This window comes from Nyctereutes procyonoides, unplaced genomic scaffold (assembly GCF_905146905.1).
Source record: "Nyctereutes procyonoides isolate TBG_1078 unplaced genomic scaffold, NYPRO_anot_genome, whole genome shotgun sequence".
NCBI lineage: Eukaryota > Metazoa > Chordata > Mammalia > Carnivora > Canidae > Nyctereutes > Nyctereutes procyonoides.
In genome coordinates, this window is record NW_026575159.1 from 1918826 (window position 1) to 1938629 (window position 19804).

The 19804-nt window shown below is 37.1% G+C and overlaps 1 protein-coding gene across 3 annotated transcripts in view; it reads left to right on the forward strand.

Annotated features, from left to right (window-relative positions):
- ZFPM2 (zinc finger protein, FOG family member 2) overlaps positions 1-19804 on the forward strand; it is a 456593-nt gene that overhangs the window by 425628 nt on the left and 11161 nt on the right. The window lies entirely within an intron of this gene.

Genomic DNA, 19804 nt, shown 5'->3' on the forward strand with positions numbered 1-19804 from the left:
AAAAATGAGTTATCATAGTAAAAGTTTAGCAACTATTAGCCAGTATTATATAGTTAAGGTTATGAACTATGTAGCAGTCCTAGACTGGAAGATGAATTACTCCCCTGTGAAACACAGCATATACATATATGCGTGTCTGTGTATCTAGAGACACACACACACACAAACACACACACTGGCTGTGTGCCCTTTGGTCCACCACACAATTCCTTAGAGCTTGATTTTCTTCACTCTAACAGAAGGTCTAGAAGCTCTCAGTGGTTCCCGCCAGCCATAAATATGTACAATCTTGTGAGCAACATTCAACGGAGTAAAATAAATATATGCCTTGAAGTGTCTTATTTCAACATCTTATTTGGAAAGAGGAATAAAAATTCTCAGGTTTCTTTCTCTAAGGACAATTTGTGGTTTTGGTAGGGTTTTATGTTGTTTTGCTTCATATCCTCTGAAAAACAGAATCATCCACAAAGGAAAAATGGTCATTTATGAAGCACATGGTACTTTGTTAAAATCAAAGTAGATTTCTTGCATTGCTGCTGAGCTAGGTTGAGCTACTTGAGCTACTCAAGATAAAAATCAGGATCTATCATAAGTTTATTTCAACCAACTTTTTCCTATGATTCTCTCTCTGATACCCCCAGGTATCTTCTTGGCTTCACTGGTCACTTATTGGCCTAAGTGTAACTTCTTACTGTGGAATACTTCAAAGATTCAGATAAATGTTCTTTTCTAGAGTAAGAACTATATTTGTCTTCTCTCCTTGTCTTCCTCTCCTCTTTTCTTTTTCTTTAGTGGTAGTGTTAAGGGAGTTATGGGAGCAGGATCCATGTTTCTGATTTTATTGCCATTTTCCTTATTTTAGAACTCTGTTGCTTCTCAAAGGCTAAAATGAGCCTTGATCTTGAACTTTTATTTTTGTGCTATATCTCCTTTGCCTGTCTTTACTCTTATCACTGCTTATAAAACATTACCACAGTTTGTCCTTAGCCTGACCCTGTTGAAATCCTTTACAAGCTTTAATTATACCCTGTCTTGAGTTTTTCAGTTCCTTCTTCAGCAATCTTCCACTCCCTAAAATTTTGGCTATATTGAATACTTCAACTTCTGGTGGACCCTTTGTTTTCAGAAAAAAAAAATTGGCATACCCTCAACAATAATCTCCTTCTGTTACTTCCATTTTAATAGACATATAAAAAAAGCTAACTTAATCTGTTATATCTTCCTTACCTGTATGAAGAAAAATTTATTGAAAAAAGGGTTGATTCCCTTCTTTCCATCTTAATTTTTTGTTTCCATTTTTATTTATATTTTAATTTTATCAGGCTCTAGGTAGAATAGATAACATTGTTCTTTAACTCTCTTTGATCTAGTAAATTTGGAGCTGAAAGAATGGTTCATGAAAATATTGGAAAGAATTACAGCAGAGGTTTACACAAGTCCAACAAATTTCTCTTAGCTATTTCCTTGGTGCCAGTAACAATGCTTCCTCACAAGTGCCTCTAGCAGTTTTCCTTATGATACGGAGTTGACTATTCAGTGCACTACTCTTCTGTAGGACAGCTAGAGAGGTAAACTATGCAGATGATGCACTATTGCACCATACAGAAAATAGATATGTAAACATATGAATGCTTGCAAAGCAAAAGAAGAAGGAGGAGGAAGAAGAAAAGAAGGAGGAGCATAATAAGAAGGTGGTATTGATCTGAAGGAAAATAGTAACCCAAACTAGAGCCATGTGACTTTCTGCTCAAAAATATATATATCTAACTTCTATTGAAATGATGGCTCATGTCCAAGGATCTCCCTATTACTATGAGTGAAAAAGGAGATCACATAGTAAATGCTTGAGAAACATTACACAATAAGCTTTATTTTCACAGTTACACTTTTCAATTCATAACTAAACCTTAGAAGATATTTTTTTGTTACCTAGGAAATAAGTTAGTTCTGCTATTCTCCTGGATAATATCTGAATGATATCTTGGCTACTCTGACTCATGAAACCAAAAACCAAAAACAAAAAACAAACAAACAAAAAAAAGAAACCAAAAACATCCATTTATAAATCGAAGACAAAAATGCAATAGTAAAGTGTTTGAGGCATCTGTTCAAAAAAAAAAAATGAAAAGCATTCAAAGAAGCAACATAAAACATAAAAAAACCTACTCCGAAGGTGAGGAAGGCCTGACTCTGACAGAGACCTAGGTAGCTGCAGTGAGTTGAAGAGAACACCACCCAGCTCAGAAAGTCATAAAGCAGGGCCAATCTCCTTGTCTTTTCTCTAGGAACCCATTTCCAGATTACTCTTGACTTCTTCCTTTGCTCACTTCTAGGCTCCCTCTAATGCAAATGATTGAGAATGGAGTGTGTTTTTCACCTGGCCATTGATAGACAAAGGAACACGTGCTCATGTAGCAGCCATGACATTGTCTAAGCCCTTTCTCCTGATGAACTCATAAACTGCACCCTTGCATGTGATATTCTTCATCATTCCTCCCTTTACTAAACTGCCCCCAGATTTCAGATCTTGATCTGTTCTGTACTTGAGGAAAGCTTCCATGAAGAGGATCCCCCACTGTCTTCTCATTGTTCTTTTTTGCTTTTACTTAAGACTCATACCTAAAAGTGATGGATGAAATGTGATATAAAACATGAATATATTTTACCAAATCCTGTCACAACAGAATCCAACTAAGAGGGATCAGTGACACATTAAGAACATTCTCCCCTTCATTTGCAAAGGCAGTGATAACAGTATATTTTTCAAAAGCCAAATGATACCAGTCTGAGGATTTTGCACCCATTCTGGGATCAAGACAACATATTTTACTGTTAATCTTGCTGAAAACAATTGGTATGCTTTTGAATACAGCATTGACCCTTTTGTGCAAATTAATGCACAGTAAAATTTATCATTCCAAACTGCACAATAAAATGGAACAGAAGGCCATACAAGTCTTAGAAAAATCATTTGGCTCTGGTTTTATCATCACATGAACAAAAATTTGAGATTTTGCAGCTCATTCCCCTAAGATCACTCACTCATCTGCAACAGCCTTGGCAGGAGGCCACCCTGCCTTCCACACTGCCCTTCCTAACTCGACTGTCAAGGGCCGACCTTGAAAGATGGATTTTCAAAGCACTGGGCAGAGCCACAACTCCCTTTCTGTTTGTGGAGTTACAATGACTCGGAGCCCTATTTCTTCCTTTGAAATTTACAATGTGCTACTGTGTTGACTGAGCACTTGTTTTTAATGTCTTGTTTTATTAATGCTAATATATTTGTGAGAAATGCCAAATGTTCTTAAATGGTATTCAGGTTATATGGTCATTATATTATACATATTCTAAAAATGTTGTTTTAAATAGGTCTTACAAATGATGGTGGGATACAACATGGTGCTTATTATATATATCGTTCCACTGAAATTTCCAAATCCATTTTCCAACTCACTTTGATGGGACTTTGCCAAAAATTCAACAGTTGAAATCTTTAAAGTTTGAGACTCATTGTTAAGTGGCTATACAATTGGGACTCCACTCCAGGACTTCCACATAAGAAGGACAAAGGTTAAGAATGTAGTGTGACTGTGGGTACCTTTGCCATATGCCAGGACAAATTAAAATCAAGTGGGGAAAAGCACTCAGTCAATGGCAGAATGATAGTAAGATGTGGGAGAAGGTGAGTGTAGAGATATTTATAAGGACACTCAGATAAAATTCCTTATACCCTTTAATTGTAATTAAAGGGAATGAAATACCACTGGTTATAGATACCTAATGGTGATTGGGAAAAGTGTTTTAAAGTTCAGAGAAAAGTTTTCTTCTTTTTTGGAGAAGGAAGGCCAGGGTATAGGAAAGAAAAACAGAATGTCATTGGGACAGACTTTCTACAGGGTTATTTAGTTTCACATATAAAGTAATCCTTACCATTCAAAGCTGCTATTTCCTCCTTCAACACAACAAACACATAATTCTCAATAACATTATTCCAAGGTAGTGAATGTGTCTTAATAATCAACAAATATCTACTAGGAGAGTTTTATTATAAGAAGACTTTAAAACATCTGTGATGCAGCTTGTAAATCCATTTAAAAAGCCTCTGCCAAAAAAAAAAGAAGAAGAAAGAAGAAAGAAAGAAGGAAAGGAAGAAAGAAAGAAAGAAAGAAAGAAAGAAAGAAGAAGAAAGAAAGAAGAAAGGAAAGAAGGAAGGAAGGAAAGAAAGAAAAAGAAAGAAAGAAAGAATAAAAGAAAGAAAGAAAGAAGAAAGAAGGAAAGAAAGAAAAGAAAGAAAGAAAGAAAGAAAGAAAGAAAGAAAGAAAGAAAGAAAGAAAGAAAAGAAGTGGCAATTGTCTTATTTTACACAGAAAATTCATGTGGTGAGTTTATGTTCTACTCCAGGAATCCAGGCTTCTGTTCTTTTTCTTTTTTGGGGGAGAAAATGTTACATCTTTATGCTGTGTTATCTTCACATGAACACTTGAATTGAACGCAGTGCCATTTAGATGAGCATCGGAGGATGGTCTGAAAATTACCACAGAGTTGTTTAGTCAATTAACAGAAATCTTTAGGGATTATAAAGCTTGGTATAGCAACTTCATATTTAGGATAAAATAGAATTAAATAAATAAAGCCTTATTTTCTGTTCTTAGGGCTGGGCTCATAGAATGCACTGAGCGCCATCTGCTGGTAATTAGTTTTTCAAAACTTCATTTTTTTTATTATAAATTAATTTTTATTGGTGTTCAATTTACCAACATACAGAATAACACCCAGTGCTCATCCCGTCAAGTGTCCCCCTCCGTGCCCGTCACCCATTCACCCCCACCCCCCGCCCTCCTCCCCTTCCACCACCCCTAGTTCATTTCCCAGAGTTAGGAGTCTTTATGTTCTGTGTCCCTTTCTGATATCTCCCACACATTTCTTCTCCCTTCCCTTATATTCCCCTTCACTATTATTCATATTCCCCAAATGAGTGAGAACATACACTGTTTGTCCTTCTCCGATTGACTTACTTCACTCAGCATAATACCCTCCAGTTCCATCCACGTTGAAGCAAATGGTGGGTATTTGTCGTTTCTAATGGCTGAGGAATATTCCATTGTATACATAAACCGGGGCACTTGCACCCCGATGTTTCTAGCAGCCATGTCCACAAAACTTCATTTTCTTACCAAACTACCCAAAGTCAGTAGAAATCAAGACTAGGCATATATACATTAATATATATATGGCAAGATTCATGAAGAAAATCATCTATGTACTATAAATTTCCCTCAGGTCACATGAAAGTGTTTCATTATAATCTGTTACATCATAATTCTAAAATTTGCCTTAGGATAGAGACCCAGCAACATTTCAAGTAAGAAAGAAGTTTAGTTTCACTTAAAGCATGACATGAAAATGCCTATCTGGTGCAAAGCATTTAAAATCTTAAAAATATGGGCAGCCCTGGTGGCGCAGTGGTTTGGCACCACCTGCAGCCTGGGGTGTGATCCTGGAGACCCGGGATCGAGTCCCACATCGGGCTCCCTGCATGGAGCCTGCTTCTCCCTCTCCCTGTGTCTATGCCTCTCTCCCTCTGTGTCTATGAATAAATAAATAAAATCTTTATAAAAAATATATAAATAAAAGAAGATCTTAAAAATAAAGCATTACACCAGCATTTTTGTGTGCGTATTTAGAAGCAGTTAATGAACATGGAAGTTTAATCTTGGTCATCTTTAATCATTAAATTATATGTTAAATTATGTTACAAAGTCAACATACTTAAACATGCTACTTAAACTCTTATTAATTTTAAAAAACCTGTGACTAAAGAATCTCAGTCTTAGCAGAAGTCTCAAAGGTAGCATAAGAAAGATACATAATAATTTTAGAAAGAACTCTACTTCACACAGGGTCTTTGAGGATTTTTGTGTTATATGAAACCTATGTCATATCTTTCTCCTAATATTTGATGTCTCTCAAATCCAGATGTCTCTCAAACATAATAATGCAGTTTTGCCTGCATTTTAGGTCTTTCACACCCAGGCAGAAAATTAGACCCATTGTTCCCCATTAACCTTCTCTAGACCAGGTTCAATATGAAACAGATGCTTCAGTGTCCATTTCCATCATTCTTGTGGAAGGCAATTAATTATTACTTCTGATGTATTAAATAGTAGATTGTAAAGAAAAACAATTACCTATGGGAAACTTTTAGAACAACGAATTAAAAATATAAACATTAATTTAAATTATGTTATAATAAGAAAACCTGACACGAACTATTATCTCCAAAATTTAAAGCTTAGTAATAGGAGTTGTTCATTGTTTGTCATAGTACATAGCCTATGGTGTCCTTCAGTAGAATTATGAGGGGATTACAGGGGGATATCGTGTACTCTGAATAAAGGAATAACTTGAAAAAAGCAACATCCTCTGGTAGCCAAGAGATATGAGAAAATATTATATGCATTTAAAATAGCAACACGAAGGCAGTTTGTGTATTAAATGAATAGCATGTTTTTTTTTTAAGTAAATAGTATATTTTGTGAAGAGAAAATCAGAATAAATTAAGTAAAAGTTAATAAACACTGAGAAAGCATGGAATGACATGGAGTGATGTTGGCTATTCAGAGTGAGGTTTCCAGAGAAACACAATGCAATGGAATTTAACCTTTTTTCCTAGTTTCTTCTTTCCATGATTATGTCTGGTCAGCACCTAAGAGGCAGATTTCTTCTAAGAACAAGGAGTTTCTGACCATTCGAATTTACTGTTGCTGACGCTAGCGGGGACCAGAACATGGAAGCCATCGTAGGTGGTGGCAAATGGAAGACTATAAATGTAGGGGCCTGCCAGCTACTTGGCACTTTCATCTCATGCATCTACCCGGCCCTGCAGGGGCCTGCCAGCCCTTCAACACCCCTTCATAGGAGTCTACACTTTTAAACTGACTCCCTGGAGAAGTTTAATGAGCCTCTTGGAATTTAAAAAAAAAAAAAAAAAGACAAAACAAAACAAAGAAGTGTAATGGAAATGGACAAGTTGAAAAAGGAATAGAGTTCATTTCCAGCCTGGTGCTTGGGGGGCTTTCATCAGGAGACTGCAATGGATATTTCAGAGCTGTGGAAGGAGGAAAGAAATTAAAAACAGCCTCCTATGATGAACTTGGATAATTTATTCCTCTGCAGAACAGTAGGCACAATGTTTCATTTTTTATCCCCCCTGCTCTTCTTTTCCCCTCCACCTAATTTCTGAGCATTCCCAAGCTAGGCAAGAATGAAAATGAAGCATACCCCACACACGAGTCATAATGAAAGTGTGGAATGCACTCAGATTATTCATAAGCTTGCAAGTTGTGTATTTTGGTGGAGATTTCCTCCCTTCTGCTCCTGATTGCTGATGAAGAATGGTGTTTTAATAGGCAGATGGTAAAGACAATTACAGTTAGGGGCTCAGCTGGGAGTTACATCAGTTTATTGCAAATTATTAGTTGATAAATGCTTTTGTTTACAAGCAGAGTCTTAAGCAGCTTTGTAATCAGTTTATCAGCTGCAAGCGGAATTTTGACAGATCGCCTTTGGGGTGTAATGTCACCTCTTGGCTAGCCATTTAAAATCATGATGGCCAGGCAGCCATACCATCAGATGCGCTACCTCATGACACCACTGCGAGCTCCTGCAAAGCCATGACACAGCACATCTTAGACCAGAGCACAAACACAGGAATGCTGAAAAGACTCCATGAGCAGACCTTTCCTGATGAAATCCCACAGAAACAGCATATCAGTTTGCCTAAAGCCAGCATGTTGTGACTGACGTGACTTCCAGCACAGTAGTTGAGAAAATCTTCCAGGCAGTTCTCAATGCCTTCTTAATCAGGGGGCAAACCTTTCTGTACCTACACTTTGACAGAAATCTAGAACTGCCCACAAGGACACTGTTCACTTTTCTGAAGGGAGCTTCATGGGCTTCTTAAAAAAGGGGAAAGAAATTATCTCCATAGGAGAAATTTTCCTACAGAAAAATAATAAGTTCTGTGGAGAGGATATATGCCAAGGAGCTAAAAGCTCTAGCAAAAATGTATTACAAGTTTGCATTGGGGAATGTCCTATGTGATAGAAGAGTTTAGGAAACACCTTGGTTTAACCATGCTGGCTTTGCTTCTTTATAAAATCAAAATCTGGGACGCCTGGGAGGCTCAGCGGTTGAGCGCCTCCCTTTGGCCCAGAGCGTGATCCTGGAGTCCTGAGATTGAGTCCCAAGATCGAGTCCCGCATCGGGCTCCCTGCATGGGGCCTGCTTCTCCCTCTGCCTGTGTCTCTGCCTCTCTCTCTCTCTCTCTCTCTCTCTCTCTCTCTCTGTGTGTGTGTCTCATGAATAAATAAAGTCTTTAAAAAAATAAAATAAAAATCTATAAAATGGGATGATAGTATTTCCTATTGACCACACAGATAATTCCTTGAAATTAATGAAGATGTTCATGTTTCTGAGTTCTGCTGAGACCAATATTTGTTGAATTTATGCTAAATAACACATCATATAATGTTTGAAATGACAAATAATTCACAGATGATATTGAGCTTATTTCCAGAATACTTGCTGAAGGAGGGTGCCGTACTTTAATGATTTTACATTACAGCATTATGAACATTTACCGGTAGTTTGCTTTGCTGTAAAGACATAGTTTATAAACCTGAGACGTTCAAGATGTATCCTTGGAAGGATTCACTAGATCATAAGTCTAAAAACAACTCATATTTACCTTTATATTTCCCAAACAAAGTAAATTTTGTGGGCTTCGTCAAAATACAAAATATTCAAATAATCATGTATAGTAGCTCCTAAAGTAGTCATTTTCATTTGTACCTGCTGACTGTTAGTTTATATGTTTTTATTTCCTGGTATTCAAGGAAAACTTATTAATCTGATAGGAAACTAGCTCCTGAACCCAGAAGCCAGGTTTCATAGCTGGAATTAGATATTCCCTATCCTCTAAAATATAGACCCAATACAGGAAGATCTTTGGAAATATGACTCCAGCTGATAAATTTGAAATCATATGTAACATGTGTAAAAGCAGAATCTTTCTTCTCTTAATCTCAGAAATATGGTTAAGTATCTCTATTCATTTATCTCCCTGACTCCTGTTCTAATTCGATCTCACTTTCTCAATTAAGATCCTAAAATCATCAGAATAGAATCAACCTTATTTAAACTGACCACATGGCTCAGTAAAGTTTGTAATTTTAATGTTGGGTTCACAGAAGCTTCCTTAAAAAACGAGAGTATAGTTTTTATCGTCACTTCAGTATTCAACACACAGTCCCCTGTTCCCAATTTTCCAGTTCTTAAGCAATTAAATGTTCTATTGACATCAGAGGAAAGGCTGCCTACAGAAGAGCTGAAGAATGAAAGCCTTGATATCTTAAATTGTAAATTGTGTTTTAACATAAAGAGCATAAAAAGTTGTTTTTCAGTTTTTTTAATCAAGTTAATGAAGGATAAATAGTGCATTTGGCAAATAGTTCTGCTGTGTGTCCATCCCTCTTGATTAAAAAGGCAAAGAATGATTTTTTAAAAATCTGTTCTCTCCATTGGCCCAAATACCAAAGACAGACTCCAGAGTTGCTGGTCAAATCTGATTTTCCCCCATTTCCCAGGAACTGCTAGGATGTTCTATAAAAAGATGTCAGGAGTGCCAGGATGGGAAAGTTGAATGGCCCCAAATGCCCTGCATTGCCTATAATACAAATGAATAATGTTAAAGATTATTTAAAAACAGGAAAGACCTTTTGCAAAATGCTTTTGATTTATTGCTGTGTTTTGTGAGATCTTTATCAATTATTCTCACTCTATTTTATTAAAAAACTATTGTAAACTATGAGTTGGCATGTTGCTGCATATGGAAAAAAGGCATTAATCAACTTTAAATAAACAAGTGCAAAGATCTATCTAACAACTATGAAGTAGTTAATACATTTTTAAGCAATTTTATTATAGAAAGGAGGTCTAAAAGAGTAATGCTTAATTATCTGGACTCCTCTGTGCTGGGCTCCCTTTTGATTGTATTAATGAAGCAGCTGGCCCATTGTTTCCCTTTAATTCCTCTATTGTTTTAAGAATATGTCACAGCTCTTTATTCTTTTATCAGGTGCTGTGCAGGAGGATCCACACAATACCTCATATTCCTACTGTATTTGCCAATGCACAAAGAAACCTCCACAGCGGTTTTCAAAGAAGGGGCACACATAATTTATAAGTTCTATTCCTTGCACTACTCCACTGTCAAGAATTTCAACAGTATTGGATTTGAATTCATTATAAAATTTGTATTAAACAATGTGGCTACGTATAGATATACATACTGTGGTAATGTCTAAAGCTTGAGATTTAGGCATTAACACGTACGGTGTTGAAATGGGGCAATTATTTAGCTTTTAGGGAGTTATTCTGACCAATTGCTTTCCGGTTATGAAAAAATTAAATTTCACAAGCAGGCATCATATTAGATTTGCAAATTATTTAGTACAAATAAAAGAAGTTAATGACCAAACAAATAAGTATCCTTGTTTCCTCCACCTCCATAAACATAATGTCCCTTTGTGTTTGTGTGTGTGTGTGTGTTGAACAGTCCATTTATTCCCCCAGATAAAGGATTTAATTTACTTGAGTGTACTCTAGAGGTACCATTCTGTAGACCAATATGTAATATTTATTAACTAAACTCTGATCATCAATTGACTATCTTCTTACACACATCTTATATCACATGTGTGAAGGAGATAGGTTTTTAGATTAATGCAGAAATATCACTGTACATCTTAAATCAAAATGCTGTAGCAATTTAGTCTATGATAGAACATTTTGTTGCCAGAGCTATCTAAAAATGCTGGTTCATTTATATGTGATTACTTTTTCTCCAAATTTCCATGAAAATCACACAAAAAAACACCCCACCCATGGTAAAGTCTCAAAGGTGTGATTCACATAGACATTCTCTTTTTACACATGTGGGTATTTTTCCTTTGTTTTCCCTCTGTCAAATATCTGTATTTTGGAGGCTGTTTCACTGATTTTTCCCCCCTAGAATTCTATCTCTAATAAAGGCAAGTAAGACTTAATGACTTAATGTCTGTAGTAGAAGTTACTAACTTCAACTTTTAATATATGCCTAGGAAAACCATTAGAATAAATTACTGTAAACCACCAATTTCCTTTTGTATTTTTAGATTTGTGTATGTGTATGTGTGTGTTTAGCTTTAAATAAAGTTTCAAACTGGTATCCCTATCTATTTGCTTAAGGCTCCTTATCCTTCTACATATTGAGGCAGAGAAATACAAAATCTAAATGTGATTTAATTGGTTCAATTTGCTGTATATTTTTATGCTAAGCTTAGGTCCGTATCTTGATGAGCCCAGATGTAGTCACGCTTGAGGTTTACAGCTTCACGTTGCTTGCATTTCCTTATTTTTACAAAGCAAGCGTCTATCAATCACACAGATAAATTAGAAAGAAACATGTATAGACATAACACATGGAAAAGATTTTTCAGCGTGCTATGTAATTATTAACCTGATTTTTACTATTGTAAGAAGCCGTGAATTGCAGATAGCATGGACGAAGTTAAATGCTTTTATACTGGATACATTTTGCTTATACAGAACTCTATAGGTATGGTCGAACAATATAATTGAAGCTTTGTCAGCTCTGTAACCTAGCAACAGATAATACTGTTAGGTTACTGAATTGCTCCTGGTTGACAAGTAGGGAGTATTTTTGTGTTTATCATGTTTGCTAATGATGGGCTCCTTTCCAAAAGGCTTGTCTTAATCTTAATTAGAGTTTATCAGCAGAGGTCTGCATGACATTGTGCAGACACTGATTTCATAAATAATAAAAAGTGCAAGTGAAAAATTTGGCAGGATGGAGAGATATTTAAGGGCACTGCTTCTAGTAAGAGGAGCGTGGATTTCCAAAATATAATCGAGTTTGAACTGTGACTTTATTCTTTATTATTGAAACTTGTAGTACACTTCACTGCAGTTTTGACAGCAATTATGAAAAAAAATTTATAAGCTTCCTGTTAGGAACCATGTCTGTTTGCACAGGAACTTTGATCATAAACATTACTTAGAACAGTAAGTACATGGTTTTCCAAGAATGTCAAGGTCTTAGTGGTTATTACTTTCTACGGAACCTTGAATGTATCTGTCCTTTTTTGTGAAGGGAGTGGAGTGTGGGTGTGGAGACGGGGAAGAGTGACTATGTTTGCAGCATAAGAGGCAGACAAAGAGAGGATCCTAAAATAACCTTTCCATTTGGTGGAAGCGAAAGAGGTATCAGATAGCTGCTTTAGTGCCTGATGTCGTTTGATAAAGACTTCACGCAGCAGGAATGTGATTTTTTTTCGCTCTGGTTTGTACAGTATGATCTTTCACAGGTTTTATTTGGGGGGGGGAATACAATGTGATTGATCATTCCTAATTATAAGTTACAAACCTTCAAAGTAATAAAGAATTAAATGTTATAAAATTGAATGTAATTCACAAATATACCAAGTTCCTAACTGGCTTTTTCAGTTGAAAGGTGATGCTAAGTCATTACATCCTTGCTTTATCCGTCTTTCCTCACCTTTTCGCTTAACACTCCCACATACGTCAAATATTAAGAGGACAGGGGAAATTCAGAGGTGTTTTCAGCTGCCATTTTCTGAGATTCAGACTCTCCCTACTGGATTGTTTGGACTTCTGTATTTGATTATCAAGAGACCTCTGTTCATAGTGTCTCACTCTTTCTATCCTATACAGACGCAGACAGCTCACCCTTATACCAGTGATTCTTAATGCTAGAGGCACTTGAAGCCCTCTGGAGAGCTTCTAAAAAATAATGAAGCTCAAACATCACTCCCAGAGATTTTGATTTGACTGATTTGGGGTTAGGACTTGGAAATCAAGTGTTGATTAAGAGCTCCCAGGTGAATTGACTGTGTAGTTAAGATTGCCAAGTCGTGCTCCATGGTTATGTGCAATTTTGATGCCCTTTAGAGTCCAGCTCAACTTGTAATTGAAATAGGGAGTTGGGCAAAGGCTACATTTGTATTTAATACTACCAAGTGACTTTAATATGTGTGAAATATTTATTATAGCACTTGGCACACAGTAAGTGCTTTCTAAGTGTTAGCTATTCTAATTATGTGTTAGTCTTATTAGAAGGTAACCTGGAGTTATTTCCACCTGACAAATATGGACATTATGCTCCAGATCCTGGCTCTGCACTTAACAGTTATATCTCATCACTGTGTAATCCTCTTGATGCTGTTTCATAAAGTGAACCATCTCATTTTTTATTTGGATATTATTATTATTATTTGGATATTTTATCTGCACTCATTGCTCAAAAACTGAGTGATCAAGTATGGCACAATGTAGTTAGCGAACATCGGAGGTCACTCTGACTCCTCTGGGACACCTGGTTTTTCCAAAGTACAGCATCCAGAGCCAAATGGCCTTGTCCAAATCCCATCCTTCATACCTCCCTCCCTTCCTCCAATTCCCCTCTACCTGTGTGACCTTGGACACCTTACCTACACTTTCAGACTCATAATGTCACAGTAAAATGGGCATAGGTAAAATCCACCTTACTGTTTTCTTCAGAGAAATTAAGATACATGCATGCAAAGCACTTAGCACCTATGTAGCACAGAGAAACCACTTAATAAATGTGTGATGATTACTATTATTAGCATGTTGGTCATAGAAGCTTAAAAAGTTGCCCATAACCTGATGATAATCATGTACAGGTTATCTAGCCTAAGACTGTCATTTTATATGAGGTAGGTAAAGCAATTCTCCAAGATCACTCAGTAACTAATCATCAAATCAGGACCAGAACTAAAGTTTTTTAGCCACTGACCAGTCAAGTACTGTTTCTTGTCCATCTTTGCACAGAGGACAAATACATTTTCAGGGACTTCGGTGATAGCCATGTATTATTAACAAGTAATCCCTTTCACCAAGATCATTTGCTCTTCATTGCCTGTGCAAAGAAAGCCGTGAGTTTTACCAACTAAGCATATCTATTATTACCACATATGTGCCCCACCCCTTTACATAATTCTATTTGTTTTCAGATCAATATGCCATTAGTTTTGATTCGTATATTAAAAATGTACCTGCTTTAAATCTGGTGGCATTAAGCACACTATGCATATAAAAGCCATAGAAAACATCCTTAAATTCCATATCCAGAGAGAGTTGACAGTAACGGCTCCATTGGTGCTCTGAACACAAGCAGAAATCCAAGTTGTCAAAATCATCAGGAGCTATGTCACTCACAATTTTCAAATATACACAAGGATCCAAAATTCATTCAAATGAATGCAGTTAATGTGGCCAAATACAGTCAACTCCATCTTAGCAGCAACTTCATCCCTCTAGGGATTGAACTTTCAAGATGCTTTATTTGTTAACATAGATTTGCTAGGAAAACTGAAAGGAGAAGTGACCTTACTCTGTTGTTTTAAACCACCTTCTCAGGAAAGCACTTTATAAAAGTCAGATTCCTGTCTTTAGCTGTGGCTAAAAAAACTTGTGTAAATGTTCAAGATTCACAGTGGTGGTTTTTAGTGAAAATACAATGCTCTGATTTTTTCCCAATTTTTTTATTGTGGTAAATGATACATAACATTAAATCTACTATCATAACCACTGTTAAGTGTACAGTTCAATGGCATTAAGTACATTCACATTGTCCTGCAGCCATCACCGTGGTCCAATTTCAGAACCCTTTTCCTTTTGCAAAACTGAAACTTTACATCCATGAAACAATAGCTTTCCATTTGTGCCTCCCCCAGCCCTGGCAACTGCTAGCCTACTTTTGGTCTCTGATTTTGAATACCCCAAGTAGTTTACCTTACTGTAAGTAGAATCAGAATCGTGCAATATTTGTTTTTTTTTTGTAACTAGCTTATGTCACTTATTATAAAGCCCTCAGATTTCTTCTGTATTTTAACATTTGTCAGAATGTCCTTCCTTTTTATTTTTATTTAATTTCCTCCATTTTTAAAGCTGAATATTGCATTGTTATGTATATACCACCGTTTGCTTATCCATCTTTCAGTGGACACTTGGGTTGCTTCCATGATTTAGCTATTTTTAATAATGCTGCTATGAACATAGGTGTGCAAATAGCTCTTAGAGACCTTGCTTTCAATTCTTTTGAGTATATACCCAAAAGTGGAATTGCTGATCATAAATTAATTATATTTTTAATTTTTAATGAACTGCCATACTGTTTTCCATACTGGCTGCACCATTTTACTTTCTCACCAGCTGTGTACAAGGGTTCCAATTTCTCAACATCCTTGACCAGTACTTGTTATTTTCTGGGTTTTGTTTTTGTTTTTTTGATAGTGATATTTTATTTTTTTATTTTATTTTTAAAGATTTTATTTATTTATTCATGAGAGAGAGAGAGAGAGAGAGAGAGAGAGGCAGAGACACAGGCAGAGGGAGAAGCAGACTCCATGCTTGGAGCCTGATGTGGGATTCAATCCTGGGACTCCAGGATCATGCCCTGGGCCAAAGGCAGGCGCTAAATTGCTGAGCCATCCAGGGATTCCCCTGATGTTCTTATTTTAAAGCCAATGTAACAGGGTCAACTTGGTGGCTCAATTGTTGAGCGTCTGCCTTTAGCTCAGGGTGTGATCCCTGAGTCCTGGGATTGAGTCCCACATCAGGCTCCCTGCAGGGAGCCTGCTTTTCCCTCTGCCTGTGTCTCTGCCTCTCTCTCTCTCTCTCTCTCTCTCTCTCTCTCTCTCTCATGAATAAATAAAATCTTTTTTTAAAAAATAAAAGCCAATGTAACATTCTCTGATTTGTTTCCATTGCACATGAGGTCAGTAGAATGAAGACACCAAAATAAGTATCAGCGTGATTTAACATTTGCAGGCACTCAGATTGTTCCTTGATTAAGACAAATACTAAGTAAGGCCTTATATTCAATTAAGGTAGATATAGAATTGACCATATCTACCTTAGCTCCAAAAACCTGAAGGTGGGAAACTGGTTCTTCTGCTGCCTCAGTCCCATGTCAGTGCTAGAAACTATTTCTATTTCTAACTGGTTAAGATACAGTATGTGATTCACGAATGGATGCAGCCTTAGTCTTCTTTTCCAAAATGGGTTCGCTCTCTCCAGTGAAGCATATAGATACATTGCTCATGGAATCCACAGGCTTCTCTTTTCTTTCTGGTGAGATTCGTTTTCTTGGATTTGGCAGGACATTGAGAAATGAGAATAATAGTCTCAACCAGGCCAAATGGAAAGGATACTCATTGCCAGTTATATAGTACTTATATGTCAGTTCTTAAGCTTTCACAAAAATTGGCTTATTTTATCCTCAAAATAACATTATGACTTCAGTACTACTATCAACATTCCCATTTCCAAGAATGAGGAAACTGATCTGCAGAATGCTTAGGTGATAAGTTGAAATCACACAGTAAGTGGTAGAGCCAAATCTAAGCCCTGGCAGTCCAGTTCCATTGTCCATTCTCCCTGCAGATGGGATTACATCCCCAACCAGCAATCACCCTTGGAATATCTTACTGGGTTCTATAATTAAAACCATGTTACAATTGTTGACATATATCTCTCCCTGTAAATGACTTCCTAAGGTTGAATGCTTTAAATTCACCAAAATCAGCCAAACAGTGTCAAAGAGCCAACTCTTGACTGTTGGTGGTGCTATTCTCTTGGTTCTTCTATAACTTTTCTAAATACATGCTCTCCATATCTTTAAATAATCCGTTCTCCTCTACTCATATCTTAATTGTTGAGATTCTCCAAATTTCAATCTGTTTCTTTTCTTTTCACTCTGTAGTCTTCCTGCATTACCACTTCAATGCAAAGAGCATCCACAGTCATTTAGAATGTGCTGATGACTTCCAAAATCTTTTTTTTTTCCCTGCAGCCTTATGTCTCCTCTAAATTCCAACTGCCTCCTAGATACATTCATGCTGAAGCCCCTCAGGGACTTCAGACTTTACATTTTCAAAGCAAAAGGCATGATTTCTGCACATGCACATAAACGCACATACATACAAGAAACAGGCACACCTGGTCTTTGGAGTCAGACAGACGGAGGTCTAAATCATGAATCTGCCACTGGCCATGTGCATCGCTTTGGGCAAGTTAGTTAACCTCTCCAGGCTTCAATTTTCTCAATTTAAGAATGAGGAAAATATCACCCTCTTCACAGAATAATTGACAGGATTAAAACAGATGAAATACATAAACCACTTAGCCTATTAGGTCCAAAGAAAGTGCTCCTAATTAATAAAATTGTCTTGTTGTCTGTGTAGTACCACTGTTACTACACCAGCTTTACTGCCTCGTTGATGGCATCGCTGCCGTCTAGTTTCCCAGACCAGAACCTTCCTGTTATTTTCAGCAGCCTCCTTTCTCTTCTTCATTTCAGGAAATCAGCCCAGTTCTTTCTTTTGAACTTGGCCCTTTTCTCCCTCACAATTTACCTAGTACAACAGCCTTTAAATGGTCCTTGGGGTAACATGTCCTGTCCATTCCTCCCCACCCCTCCCAGTTTACTGGCCTCATTACCCTGAGATCTTTATACTGGGAGAGAAAAGCCTCTGTCAAAAATGTGTTCATTTATTCACTCAAATAAATGTATGCCATCTCCCCACCATGACGAGCCAGACACAACTGTTTTTATGTTACTTTCAAAGCTGTCTTGCCCTGCTCTAAACTTTTTTGGGGGAGGAGGCCCTGATATGTAATGTGGCAGGTGCTGCAACTCTCACCACGGCGGACTGATTTCAGGTCACCAGTGTGATACCCACTAGCACATAAAATTCCTGACAATTGGGCATTGTGCCCTATGATCCAGTATAGGCTGGCGCAAGCACACTCCTGCCTGTGACCAACACTTTCTCCCTCAGGCACCCCTGCTCCAGCAAGGTGGCCTCTGAACCATTATCAGAGCCAATCAAACTCTTCCATAATCCCACACTTCCATGCATGCCCCTTTCTCTGCCAGTAATGATTGACCTGTCAGGTCCCCCTACACATACTTGTGCTATTTTGCCTTTATTTGTCAAAAGTCAATAAAAAAGTCACCTTGGATAGCTTGCCTGACTCCCCCAAGAAGTGCCAGTTTCTCCCTCCACATTGTTTTTGGCTTTAGGGGGTGACACCCACCATGTGGTATTGTCATTCATCTGTCTGTATGTGTGCATTCTAATTGTTTGTGAAGCCCTGGAGCCCGCCTGGCACACAGCAGGGAGTTCAATGAATAGCTGATGAATGAACGATTTGAGAGATTAAATCCTAAAACAACTGACTTCCTCATCAAGTCTACACGGTACATTTTCAGTCTAATTCAGCCTTTCTAAAGGATATGCTCTGACTAAACCATAAAATAAGATAAAATGATAAGGATAATAAGATATGAAACATTATTCAGTATGTCGAAAAACATATATCATAATTGCCAGGCTGTTTAATCATGTAGAAAAAATCATTTTTTGCTTAATTTTCATTGCACTTAATATTCCTAAGTTTTCTTTTATTTACTTATTGGATCTTTCTGGCTCAGAGTTTGAGCACAAGTATTCTGAGTCATCCTGCAACATAGTTCACGGCTGGGATAGACATTAGCTATGAGTGGTACCTTCTCTAAAATCTTAATTTCTCCTGGGAACTGGAGTCCAAACCTTCCCTTTTGTGAAATATACCCACAGCTGGATTTACCAAAAATGTAAATGTATCAAAAGGGGGAACATATTACCAATAATGCAAGTCATCTCAGTTCCTCACTGAAATCCAGGGACTCTGAAAAAGCAGGCTATGAAGTAAACCAGAACTGTCGCGCCTTGCTCTGCCTGCCCCACCTCTCTATTACAAAGACTCACTTAATAAACTATACCCTAGAGGAAAGATAAGGTGCAAATGATTACCTTGTCTACAGCTGTAAGTAGTTTGGATCTGTATGTACATCAGAGGAGGCATAGCTGCTGAATGCAGAAGCCTTCCGGGGGAAGAATCCGCACTGGCAGGCACACCGCCACTTAGCACTTTTCTGTGCTCATCTGCTTCCACAAAGATGCTGTTTAGCTTCTATCCATGTAAATAAATAAGTCAGTGCCAAAGCGAATCTGCTTTTCAATTTTGCTAAACTTGGGATGCTTTCAGATCCGTTAGAGTCAAAGTGAAAAAAAAAAGTTGTTTTTCCAAGCCTTTTGGTATACTTGGGTTTCACTTTTGGTACTTTTGGGTTTTACTTTGCAATTTCACACAAATTCGAGATAGGTAAACTTAGCTTTATTTTTCACAAACAGGTACTGTCGTGGATGGTGCTCTGTTTGCTTACCTTTAATATGTAATCAGCTGGTGTAATTAACTGTCTGAGGTCTCTCTGGAAGTGTCCCGATTCTTCTGTGCAACTCAGCAATATCGTGTGCTGTTATCTTTTCCAGCATATTTTTACCACAAGTTGTTTAAAAACTATGATCTATTTAAGGATGGGGAAAATGAAGTGCAGTTGAAGAGACAGTTATGCCGAAAGATAAACAGAGCAATATTACTTATCAGAATGGGTACAATTTTTGCTTGTTTAATGAGTACAATATATAGCTTTGCAATATATATACAATGAGAAAAAAAGCTTTATAACATATCAAGTATGCCACATTATTTCAGGCATAACTATATAGGATACATATCTAGGTCTGAGAGTGTAGATAACAAAATATAAGTGCTTTGCCTGTCTAAACATGTTAAATAAATGAGCATACGC